Source organism: Dipteris shenzhenensis, chromosome 1 (assembly GCF_047967505.1).
Source record: "Dipteris shenzhenensis isolate YYH24624 ecotype China chromosome 1, Dip_SZ_1.0, whole genome shotgun sequence".
Lineage (NCBI taxonomy): Eukaryota > Viridiplantae > Streptophyta > Polypodiopsida > Gleicheniales > Dipteridaceae > Dipteris > Dipteris shenzhenensis.
Genome location: NC_141596.1, coordinates 27570043 through 27581784, shown reverse-complemented (window position 1 = coordinate 27581784; position 11742 = coordinate 27570043).

Sequence of the window (11742 nt, the reverse complement as noted above, 5' to 3'; positions counted from 1 at the left end):
TTATTTCAGTGGGTCAGCTAGATGATGCTGGTTTTCACAACACTTTTGGCTTTCAGAGTTGGAAAATTCAGAAGGGCTCCATGCTTTTGGCCAGCGGTGCCAAGTGTGGGACTTTGTATCCCTTACATGTATCAGGGGTATTTGATCATGATTTTGCAATAACCGCGCAGCCAAGCACTTCTTTGTGGTATTGCAAGTTGGGGCACATGAGCCAGAATGGAATGAAACTCTTATGCCATTTGGGTTATGTACTGCATTTGAGTTTCTCTGATTTTGAATTTTGTGAGCATTGTCTCTATGAGAAGCAGACTAAATCAGCCCATAAAAGAAGGGGAAAGAAAGAGTTTGAAATTCTTGATTTGGTGCATTCAGATGTATGTGGTCCCATGCCTACACAGTCATTAGGCGGGGCTGAATACTATGTGACATTCATTGATGATGCAACTAGGAAAGTGTGGGCTTATGCTATAGCTCGGAAGAGTGATGTGTTCTAGGTATTTCAAAAATGGCTGGCCTTGGTTGAGAATCGGTTGAGAATCAGTCAGGTAGAACACTTAAATGCCTACGGACTGACAATGGTGGAGAGTATCTCTCTCATGACTTTCAGCATTTCTATGATACACATGGGATTAAGAGGGAGCTCACATCCCCTCGTACTCCAGAACAAAATCCAGTTGCAGAAAAGATGAACCATACCATTCAAGAAAGGTTGCAATGCATGCTTTCCAATGCAAGTCTTTCTGGTGGTTTTTGGGCTGAGGCAATGAAGACTGCAGTGCATGTGATCAATAGATCACCTAGTAAGAGTTTGGATGGTGGTATTCTTGAAGAGGCATGGAGTGGCAAGAAGCCCTCTTACTCTCATTTGCATATATTTGGGTGTGAGGCATATGCACATGTGCCAAAAGAGCTTCAAAAGAAGCTAGATCCTAAGTCTAGGAAATGCATCTTTCTAGGTTATGGTGAAAGTGGAGAGATGGGCTATCGTCTCTAGGATCCAAAAGCAAAGAAGATCATATGCAGCCATGATGTAGTCTTCAATGAGAAAAAGATGCACAAGGCACCCATGAGGGATGTGGAAATGAGGAGAATCACTTTCTAGGATGTGAATCCACCTGCATATGTTGATAGACAGCAAGCTGTCCATGCACCAAATGTGCAAGACATCATCTATTGGTGGAAATGATGAGCCAAATGTGGCTGATATGCAGGTGGGATAGCAAGCTGAAATGCCCTTGAGAAGATCATCTAGAGTGTCTAGACCACCAGATAGGTTTGTTCTAGGGGTAGACTATGTGATGCTTACTGATTGCAGGGAGCCTTCTTGCTATAGAGAGGCTATGATGCGCGAGGATCAATGCAAGTGGGAGTGTGCTATGCAATCAGAGATAAGTTCACTTATGAAGAATAAGACTTGGGACTTGGTTTCTTTGCCACATGGAAAGAAAGCATTGCCATGTGAATGGGTCTACAAAATGAAGGTCACAGGTGATGATGTACCTAGGTACAAGGCCCGTTTGGTCGCTAAAGGGTTCAAGCAAGAGAAGGGTGTGGAATTTGATGAGATATTCTCTCCAATTGTGAAGATGACCACACTTAGATGCATGCTTGGACTAGTGGCATCAGAGGATATGGAGCTTATGTAGATGGATGTCAAGACATCTTTCTTGCATGGGGATTTTCATGAGGAAATTTACATGGTGCAGCCGGAAGGCTTTGAAGAAAAGGGCAAAGAGAATTTAGTTTGCAAGCTGAAGAAGAGTCTCTATGGTCTTAAGCAAGCGCCTAGAGAATGGTATCAGAAGTTTGATGCTTTCATTTGGTCCCAGGGTTTTAGAAGGAGTGAAATTGATCATTGTCTCTACACTAAAAGGGCTAAGGATAATGGCTTGATAATCTTGGCACTATATGTGGATGATATGCTATTGGCTAGCAAGAATACGCATTAAAGGCCAAGCTGCATGAGGCCTTTGATATGAAGAATTTGGGATTTGCAGGTCATATTCTTGGTATGCGCATCACGTGTGATCGGAGTAGGAAACTCCTTTGGCTTTCACAAAAAGAGTATGTTACAAAAGTATTGCGGCGTTTCAATATGGAGGGGGGGAAGGCAGTGAGTACTCCATTGCCTCCATATGTGAAACTGAGTCATACATACAAATAGTCCCAAATCAGATGAGGAGAGGGCCATGATGGCCAAGGTTCCTTATGCATCAGCAATTGGGAGTCTTATGTATGCTATGATAGCTACTAGACCAGACATTGCATTTGCAGTGGGAGTTGTTAGCCGGTATATGGCTAATCCAGGAAAGAGGCATTGGGAGGCAGTTAAGTGCATCATGAGGTACATGAAGTGTAAAGAAAAAGGGAGAGAGATAGGAGACTCAAGTTCAGCTTTCTTCACTACACACAAAAGAGAGAGGACACAAGGTTGGAGGGTGAAGCCTTTCTTCACTTTTGCACACAACAACAATACAATAGAAGAGGGAAATACCCTATATGTCAAAACCTAGAATACGTGGTTCATATGTGAACCCAAACCAAAAACATACGTGGTAGTCTAACTACACCACGAGTACAACTAACATAGGCAGTGACATAAATGATAGTCATCCAGGAGATATGTCGGGGATAGAGCTTGATATCTCAACACTCCCCCTCAAGCTCAAATCATCTCACGTACACCAAGCAAGCTCCTAAATCTGCGAAGCTTCTCGGTACCCAATGCCTTCGTAAAGATATCAGCCACCTGCTCCTCAGTGCTGACATAGACAAGATCAATCTCACCAGCTAGAACCTTCTCTCTCACAAAGTGATAATGCACCTCAATGTGCTTCGTTCTAGCATGATAAACTGGGTTATTAGCAAGCATGATGCTGCTAATGTTGTCACAATGAATGACAACTGCTGCATGAACTGACTGTCCCATATCTGCAAGTAGCTTCCGTAACCAAGCTACCTCACATGCAGCCATTGCTGCACCCCTGTACTCAGCCTCTGTGCTCGACAAGGCAACTGTTGGCTGCTTCTTGCTGCTCCAACTGATGGCACCACTCCCAAGGGAAAACATAAAACCACTAGTAGATCTCCTGTCTGAGACACTACCAGCCCAGTCAGCATCTGTGTATCCATGTACCTGTAATGCACACCCAGCTTCATAAAACAGTCCATAATGCAATGTGGACTTCACATACCGCAGTATGCGCCTAGCCGCATCCAAATGTGGCTTCCTTGGTGCCTGCATAAACTGACTCACCAGCCCCACAGCATAGCTCAAATCTGGTCGGGTTATAGTCATGTAAATCAAGCTACCTACTATGCGCCTGTACATAGTAATATCTTCAAGAAGCTCACCTGACTCTGCATTGAGCTTCACATTCTGCTCCAATGGAACAGAGATAGGCTTACAGCTTGTCATCCCATATTTGGACAGCATGTCCAAACCGTATTGCCTTTGCAACAGCCATATCCCACTCGGGGATCTAATAACCTCAATGCCCAAGAAGTAACGCAGCTCTCCCAAATCCTTCATCTCAAATTTCTGCTTCAATAGCAGCTTCACTTCATTAATGTCTGCATCACTATCACCTGTAATAATCAAGTCATCAACATAGATGACTATAAGCACAATCCCTCTGTTTGTCCTTTTCACATAAAGTGAAAAAACTGAATTGGAAATCTGAAATCCAATAGTGACAAGATATTGCCCTATCTTGTCTGACCATGCCCTCGGCGCCTGTTTTAAGCCATACAAGGCTTTGCGCAACCTGCATACAAAATCGGGGTGTGCTTTATCCTCATAACCTTCTGGCTACATCATATAAACCTCTTCCTGCAAGTCACCATGCAAGAAGGCATTTTTCACATCCATCTGATGCAAAGACCATCCCTTTGCAGCAGCCATAGCAATTACTGCTCTCACGGTTGCCATCCTTGCAACTGGGCTGAAAGTTTCCTCATAGTCAATTCCATATGTCTGTGCAAAACCTTTGGCAACCAATCTTGCCTTGTACCTGCTAACAGACCCATCAGCATTGTGCTTTACTTTGTAAACCCACTTGCAGCCAATAGCCTTCTTATCATGAGGCAAAGGCATCAAATCCCAAGTGTGGTTTGCATCCAAGGCAGCCATCTCTTCATCCATAGCTGCTTCCCAATTTTTATGCCCTGCTGCATCCTCAAAACATGTGGGCTCTGGCTCCTCTAGAACCTTGACCATATAAGCATAGTGATGTGCTGTATACCCATCATATCTCAGCCTGTCAACTGGATACTTAATACGAGTGGACCTCCGTACAACTGGATCAGTTGCAGGAGTCTTTAAATCATGCCTGCTTTTCCTTGCACCAGGTGTAACAACAGAAGGAATCCCAAGTTCCTCATCAAGGCTCATTTCAGAGCCACTTGACTCTCCATCAACATGAGAGCTACCAGCAGACACATCAAACACTGGAGCATGGTCCACTTTTTCTTTTCCCTTATGTGATACCTGCACAACACTATCAGGACTGCCATGTGACGATTCACTAGATCTCAATCTCCCTGTCCATGCATTAGATCCACTAGTAGAGGACTCTCTGGGTCCACTCAAGGCTTGAGATTGCTGCTCTGCATTTATTGCAGCATTCCCATTTCCTGCATCTGCATCTCCTACCATAACAGTTGGTGCATACCAGCTGCTCATTTCATCAAAAACAACATCTCTGCTCACTTGCATTTTGCGGGTGGAAGGGTTATAACAGCGATACCCTTTCTGGTGCTGAGCATATCCAATAAAGATGCATTTTTCTGCCTTTGGATCCAGCTTTGTTCTCTTCTCATCAGGAACATGAACATAAGCTATGCAACCAAATACCTTCAAGTGAGAAATATCTGGTTTTTGACCTGTATACATTTCTTCAGGCGTCATGCCATGGACAGCTGCAGTGGGGGTTCTGTTCATAATATAAACAGCAGTTGCTACTGCTTCAGCCCAAAAATAATCAGGCATGTTTTTCTCATTTAGGATCGCCTGTCCTACTTCTGCAATATGCCTGTTCTTCCTTTCTGCAACCCCATTCTGCTGAGGGGTAGACCTGCATGAGTACTTCCTTTGAATTCCCTGTTCTTTCAGATATTCACAAAATTCTTCTGAAAAGTACTCTCCCCCTCCATCAGATCTTAGCACTTTAATATGCACACCTTTCTCTTTTTCAACCATGGCCTTAAAAGCCTTGAAATGGCTGAACACTTCACTTTTGTGCTTCATAAAATAAATCCACACCTTCCTAGTGTAGTCATCAATAAACGTCACATAATAATGGCATCCACCAATAGAAGCAGCTTTGGTTGTCCAAACATCTGAATGGATCACTTCCAAAGGTCTTCTGCTCACCTTAGCATTTTTGGGAAATGCATGTCTGGCCTGCTTACCCATTTGGCATGCTTCACATACCTTTTGCATTCCCTCAACTCTGAATTTAGGCAAACCTGCAACAATGTTTTTCGTTTGCATAGATTTCAGCCTTTGTATATTCACGTGCCCAATGCGCTTGTGCCATATCTCAATATCTGCAATGACACCTCTCCCATGCGCAAACATAGCAGCTTTCACCTCAGGCATATCAACATCCAAGGTGAACATTCTGCCATTTTTGTTGCCTTTCGCAACCAAGCGGCACTTATTTTTCAAGTCCTCAACGAAGCATCCATCAGGGTTAAATCTAACCTGCAGACCTTGCTCAACCATCTGGCCAACTGAAACCAGGTTCTTAGTGATTTTTGCAACATGAAGTACATCTGCCAAGTACTTTGTTTTGCCATCCTGCATAGCCAATGGCACTTTACCAACCTGCGTAATTGGGTGCGCAGTATCATCACCTGTTTCAACATAACCTGGCTTATCCAAATTTCTGACATCATGAAACCACTCACCATGACTGGTCATGTGGTTAGAGGCACCTGAATCAACATACCAAACATCATTGCAAGCTGCAGCATCTCCTGACATGGAGTTAACCATATGCTGCATCACAAAAAGGTGCTCATTTCTGTCGTCACCATGCCCACTTGATGATGCATAGTTGCTTTGCTGCAACTTTCCACTTTTGATGTCATTCTGCTTTTTATAGCATGTATTCTCCTTGTGTCTAGGCTTTCAACAATAATAGCATTCTGTGCTGCTATTTACTTGCTGGTTCCTTTGCCATGAACCATGGCCTCTTTGGCTCCCCCTGCCTCTAGAACTACCACGTCCTCCTCCATAGGACTGGTTTTCCTGTTGTTGCTGTTGGTTCTGATTTCCTGCACGGCCACCAGAACGGCCTCTTCCTCTACCCCTGCCTCTACCTGTATTCGAGTAGAAAGCAGTCTCTTGAGAAGTTGAGGTGGCTGAACCACCATTCCTTTGCTCTTCACTCAGCAAGAGAGCAATAAGTTCCTGAAAATCAGGAAATGTTTCACGGACTCCAATGGATGTCCGAAATTGTGCATAATCTTTCCCAAGACCATTCAAGGTCACGGACACTAAGTCCTCATCATCAACAGGTGCTCCAATGGAGGCAAGAGAATCTGCAAGGCCTTTCACCTTCAAGGAATACTCATTTATATTCATATTTTTCCTTTGCACATTGTGCAACTCCTGCTTTAGCTGCATCTTTCGTGCTTTGGTATTTGTGCTATACAGCTTCACCAATGTATCCCATTCCTCCTTAGGCGTCTCTAGATCCTGTATATGCACAATCATAGAATCTGAAATGCTAACGGACAGCCAATACAGGCATTTTCTGGCTTTTTCATGCCATTCTTTAAAGGCCTTCAATTCAGCAGGAGTGGGAGCAGCACCCAAAACTGGTTCTGCAGTTTCACCACTGATGTAATCCCAAACTCCCTTTCCCATAAAGAAGTTTGTCATCCTGAACTTCCATGCTTGGAAGTTGTTCTTGTCAAGCTTCTCACTGACAATGGTAGATAGATTCTCAGACATTTTACAAATCACGAATTGCAACAGCAACCTGTAAACACAGCAAATGCCTCAGAAGGGCAAATAGCAAAACTTCTGCAAAGAGCCTCACAGGGGCAGATCTGCAACACTGACGAAAGTGGTATTTCACCACACAGTCACTTCCTCGTGACGATTTTGCATCAACAGGCAACAGGCATGAATCTGCAACTCCCAATATCTCTGCACATAGGCATACGATGCAATTTCTGTGGCACCTTTCCACCGACTAGCCGCGTGGTGGTCGCACAGCAAAAACAGGGCCTTTTTCTGAGTGCCTGCGAAGAACTTCCGCCTTCAAAACGGGCCCCGAAACGGCCTCAAATCAGAAAAATAAAGTCGCCGAGGGCTTGCCTTCTCCCGCAGCATATACTGCGCTCTCGCCGCACCGCGAAGGGCCTCTCAATCTGAAGCAGTCCACTCCTGCACTTCTGGCTGTGCTACCTGCAGAGATTTGCTCCCAAACTCGAAATAGGAAAGCTACACTGGTCCTCTTACCAGGACATCACAAACTTGGCTAGCTTTCTTGAGCTCCTTACCACGAACAAGGCTCTGATACCATGTAAAGAAAAAGGGAGAGAGATAGGAGACTCAAGTTCAGCTTTCTTCACTACACACAAAAGAGAGAGGACACAAGGTTGGAGGGTGAAGCCTTTCTTCACTTTTGCACACAACAACAATACAATAGAAGAGGGAAATACCCTATATGTCAAAACCTAGAATACGTGGTTCATATGTGAACCCAAACCAAAAACATACGTGGTAGTCTAACTACACCACGAGTACAACTAACATAGGCGGTGACATAAATGATAGTCATCCAATGATAGTCATCCAGGAGATATGTCGGGGATAGAGCTTGATATCTCAACATGAAGGGTACCAAGGAGATGTGCATCTGCTTTGGTAGAGGAGACATGCGTGTACTTGGGTACACAGATTCAGACTATGCAGGGCATGTGGATAGTAGGAGATCCACTTCTGGTTATGTGTTCACCTTTGCAGGTGGTGCAGTGTCGTGGATGTCTCATGCACAGAAGTGCGTTGCTTTGTCTACCATAGAGGCTGAGTATGTTGCAGCCACAGAGGGTTGCAAGGAGGCTATATGGCTTGATCGGCTAGTGGGAGATTTGGGGATTCATACAGGTGTACCGACATTGCATAGTGATTCCATGAGTGCTATTCAGCTAGCACAGAATCTGGTCTTTCATGCAAAGACCAAACACATTGAGGTCAAGTACCATTTCATCAGGGAGGTACTTGAGGACAAGCGCATAGCGCTTGTCAAGGTTCATACAGATGATAACCCTGTAGATATGCTAACGAAGAGTCTACGTAGTCAGCGGTTTGAGTATTGTCATGTATTGATGAGCATTGGATAGTATGCTCACTGGTTGTTCTCCCTTAAAGGCACATTGTCCTTTAAGTGGGAGGTTATGGGGGTTAAAGGTCACTGTGCCTTTACCCCAGTTATGTACAATACTCAAACACATATATAAATGAATTAAAAAGAAGATTAGGGTGGTTCTGCACCCACCAAAACTTGTGTGGTTCTCTGTCTCTCTCTCTCTCTCTCTTTCTCTCCTTCTTCCGTTCTTGCTTCCGTTGAGAGCACTCTCATTCCCCATGTAAGGCTAAACCCATGTGTTTATGCCTTAACACATGGCACTCACAGTGGATTGTGTGAATCCACAATGCGCATGAGTAGAAGTCAGATGCGATATGTGCATGTGCAAAGGAGTATAATCATTTTAGGCATAGCCGAGGCAGAGAACCTATGAGTGCACAGGAAAAAAATCTTTAGATAAAAGAGTAGACATGGTGTGTTGCACACTTTGCAAATACATAGTTCCAACACAACCGCCACACCACTCCGGCTTCTTGACTACAACCCCCACAAAAAGTCCTCTTGCTTGCAAAGAACCGAACTCTTGGTGGAAGCGCTCCATCTGATCTCTCATGTCGATATGGCCTCCTCACCCTATTAGGCCTCTCTCAATGATAAGACCTCTCTTGGTTATCCTTGGAGAAAACCTTCAAGTGTGTGATAATGATAGAATCAAGTTACAAAAGAAATGTAGCAACCAGCCCACTGACTTCATGTCACCATTTACCATGCACCATTGTGAATCGACAACCCAACTTCATCATGAATACTGTGCATCATTGTTAGAAAACTTGGCATTATCTTCGTCAGTGTATTTATTAGCATAGTTCACATTGTCTTGAGATAGGATGTGCTTGTATTTGGATGATCTTCTACATCTGGCTTCCAGTACACTTCCAAAATCTTTGATCATCTTCCTCTGTAATTGATGCTGACCCGCATCAATTGTGCTTCATAACCATTGCAAATTCCTTGGGCATGTAGCATTCATTGTAGATCACCACCAGCAACAACAACATTTGCACAAGCATTTTCCACCCGTAGCACAGAAAGTCCACAAATGATTGCCTTCATTTACAACAAGCACCATGAGGTCAATTCGTCCATCCTATGGGTATTGTACAAGCCCTCCCGCACTGGGGTGCTACATTGAGTGTGGCAAATTATAGCCGGGCATTGTGTTATGGATTTTGACCATGGTGGCAGTTTGCATAGGCCACCACAACCCTTGAACCATAAGCAAAACCGAATTCACCCTTTGATTCTCTGCATGCTACAATTGCATGACTTTGCACTAGCTAATATGGCTTGGCAACATGACCCTGCATGCGGTATCTGAGTCCAACTACGTTTGGATCTCTCTTTTGCTTATAGTAGGCCACTTCTCCCTAGTTGCAAGGCAAGCCATCTCTCTACACCCATCAAAAGCTCAGTTTGAGTCATCGTGTCCTCATGCTTCTGGCATCTTCAACATCTTGGTCTTGGTCGTAACCATGGCTGCTTCAATTAGGCTTGGGTGCCATGTTTTGCTTGCAATACATGTAGCATGAAAATTTTCATGCATTGATATTCGTTTGTAGCAACATGATCACCAATCTTCCCTCTGCTATTCATTTTCGTTGTGTGCACCCCATCGATGAATCAGTGTAGCAACACCAAACTATAACTTACATATTTGCAATCAACTTGCATTCAATGCCCTCCGATGATGGCCAAGAGAACATCTTTGTACACCTTCCACCCAAGGCATTGCACTTCCTCTTAACATGGCTTTCTCTCACAAACCACCCTAAGGCACTACCTTGGTCCCTTCTGTTGGATCAGGAGTCAGTTCTGCCACCCTAACACGACTATCCCATCCGTGGATTCATGTGTAAATGTTCAGTATTCACTGATATTAAAGCTCAACATGACTCGACCACCGCAATTGACATCAATTGCACTCCTACAAAGCCAAGGCTATGGAAATCCAACTCCTTTGTGGTGCCTCACTATATTCTGGTTGCCTCTCTATTAGCCCGGTCCATCGCTTGCAGTGCCAAATTCAGCACCCTCGTGATAGTCATGAAAGACCACAGGTTCAACTCAACTTTGTGATGGGCAATGCATTTTGCACGAGATCATCCACCACAATAGCTTGGCGCATCTTCAAACCTAGAAGATATAGGCATTTATTTGCAAGATATAATAGTATGGCTCCACAAACAGCCAAATTGGTGTCAATGATCGATGTCTTGTTCTCTGTCTAGATAGTCCTTCCTCACAAGCTTCTTGCTCCCCGTTGGATAGAATCAACAATAGTAGTAAAGTCAGCTCCTTGTGGTCACTAGGTGTAACTTCTCATAGGCAACAACTGCAAATAGAATACTATACCAAGGCTACCATCTGTAGTCTCACAGAAGCCTCAATGGCTGCATCACGTACGAGAAGGCCATAGTATAGTAGAAGGCCCAAGATGATGCCAACCTCTAGTCGCAGCAGCAACTTCAGCATCAGAAAGACTTCAAAATCCAGAACACGATACCACCAAGAGAACATGGTAGAATGAATCGAACACTAAGTGCACCCATTTCCATCCACTCTGGATGGCCTTTGCACCATGCTCGCCTCCATAACCATGTATCTTGCTTTGTGGTTTGCAAAATCGAGGACCCAGTGACAACACTCCCAACCAAAGTCTTTAGATCGGATTGTTGGCAAAGATCATAGCACATTAGAATCATGTGCAGCTTATGCTTGATTCATCCCAAGGTCAATGAGCAAGAATGTTGTGGCCACCAATGTGTAGAGGCCCTTGGCCCCTATAGGGAATGAACCCACAAGAGACTCTCAAAACTCTGATCAAGAAGATACAACACAAGGAATAAGGAAGAATGTAACTGATTGTATTAACCGCTGCATATATGAATATATATATAGAGGATAATGCCCCTTCGTTGCCCACACCATGCACCCCTTGCTATCCCCACACACATGGGTCTCTTGGCATTCCCCATGTAAGGCTAAACCCATGTGTTTATGCCTTAACACAAAGACAGATGCCATGCTTTACAAATACCAAGTCTTTTTTTCAAGGCAATAAGTATACTTTCCAAAAACATTGCAAGATCTGCATGGATACGTATACAAAAAGCAAAACTACAAGGACGGGAACTCATAGCAAAAGACGTTAAAAAAAAGCCTAATTTAGATGAATTTCTACAATCAGATATAGGATATCGGGACGATCCAACAACGCCAGACAATTTGGAACACCTTCGCAAACAGGTATTCACAATGATCAGAAAGTTGGGACCTCCAACATTCTTTGTGAACTTCACAAGTGCAGAAAGTAGATGGGCTCCTTTAACAATTGCTCTAAGAAAATTAATGATTC